The 1,832-nt window shown below is 48.5% G+C and overlaps 1 non-coding gene across 1 annotated transcript; it reads right to left on the reverse strand.

The window, feature by feature from the left end:
* Positions 1 to 1,083: 1,083 nt before the first annotated feature.
* On the reverse strand, positions 1,084 to 1,237 carry LOC116023870. Its single transcript, XR_004099459.1, has one exon. It is a non-coding gene; the product is annotated as a 5.8S ribosomal RNA (ribosomal RNA).
* Between the last annotated feature and the right edge of the window lie 595 nt (positions 1,238 to 1,832).

The following is a 1,832-nucleotide window of genomic DNA, read 5'->3' on the forward strand; positions in this document are numbered from 1 at the left end:
TGCAAGCGTGGACCTTTGTACCTTAAAACCTTCAGAGAAATCCTCCACTACACTCTGTTAGTTTCGCATTTTCCCACATCTCATTGTAAACCTAGCATCAAATCCTCCAACAAACGGTCCGGATAGCTGAAAAACGGTGGAAAGCCCCCAACCTTCCAAAACACAGCACCGGCAAAACATGGTGGATGTACGCCGACCAAAAGAAGATGATGTTAAGGAAAAAACGCAAGACCCAAAACATAAGTGAGGCATAGGTGAAAGATCTCTGTCCCAAAGCGAAAGAATTCTGTCCAAAATCTTAAAAATCGTAAGAAATCGCAAACAGATTCAACACATCATAAATAGGCCTGAAATCGGTGACGACTGCCCGGAAGACCACGTTTGCCGTCAGAAAATCTTCAATAACTCCAGATTCATAGTGGCTGCCTTCACGAACTGGTTGGTGGCAACACCAACTCTTGTAGGTGCCGGAAAACAGAGATGAACTGCTCCCGGACTCACAACTAAAATACCACTGGATAGCTTAAATCAGATTCAACATTCTGTATCAAAACTCTGAAAATCGATGGAGATGAATTCAGATCATCGACGGGAAAGAGTTTACTCTGTCGGAGATACTCTAACCCTCACTGGATTCATGAAGGAAACACGGATGAAATGAATGGCTGCTAAAGATGAAGACGTTGGCAGCCCCAAAACTGGAAAGATAACCTTGCTACAGCAAGTGTTTCTCTGGAAAGACTTGCAGTCCCAAGTCGCCGGAAAAACAGGAAAGAAAGCCCAAATCTGTCCAGTAAAGTATCTCACCGGAACTCATGGAGGTTCTGCCGGAATACTTGTTGCTGCACTCCAAAACCATAGAAACTCCCTTCAAACTTGAAAGAATATCATTGTTCGAAAGGTGAAGTCCCAAATGATGGGAAAATCCAAAAATAGTTTAAGTTTGCATTCTATAATCCAAGCCAAAGATGAATCGGCAGTGGAGAATGCAAAGGAAAAAGCTCTAGTGGTGAAGCTTTCTAGAGAGAAGGAGGAGAATCCTCCTCCCTAGAGGGAGAAACACTCCCACTTCACTGCGATGCGTGACGCCCAGGCAGACGTGCCCTCGGCCTGACGGCTTCGGGCGCAACTTGCGTTCAAAGACTCGATGGTTCACGGGATTCTGCAATTCACACCAAGTATCGCATTTCGCTACGTTCTTCATCGATGCGAGAGCCGAGATATCCGTGCGAGAGGTAATTTTATTGAGTAAGACGCCGACGCCTCCCGAGCGATCCGCAAAGACGGGGCACGGGCGGCTGGCCATCTCAGTACGATATTCCTTGGCGCGTTCCGCGCCGGGGGTTCGTTAGTCGCCCGAGGCATGGGCCCGGACGAGGAGATTGAATAACAAACGCGTTCTCTGGTCGTTCTGCTGTGCAGGTTTCGACAATGATCCTTCCGCAGGTTCACCTACGGAAACCTTGTTACGACTTCTCCTTCCTCTAAATGATAAGGTTCAGTGGACTTCTCGCGACGTCGCGGGCAGCGAACCGCCCACGTCGCCGCGATCCGAACACTTCACCGGATCATTCAATCGGTAGGAGCGACGGGCGGTGTGTACAAAGGGCAGGGACGTAGTCAACGCGAGCTGATGACTCGCGCTTACTAGGAATTCCTCGTTGAAGACCAACAATTGCAATGATCTATCCCCATCACGATGAAATTTCAAAGATTACCCGGGCCTGTCGGCCAAGGCTATATGCTCGTTGAATACATCAGTGTAGCGCGCGTGCGGCCCAGAACATCTAAGGGCATCACAGACCTGTTATTGCCTCAAACTTCCGCGGCTT

Source organism: Ipomoea triloba, chromosome 6 (genome assembly GCF_003576645.1).
Source record: "Ipomoea triloba cultivar NCNSP0323 chromosome 6, ASM357664v1".
NCBI classification, from domain to species: domain Eukaryota; kingdom Viridiplantae; phylum Streptophyta; class Magnoliopsida; order Solanales; family Convolvulaceae; genus Ipomoea; species Ipomoea triloba.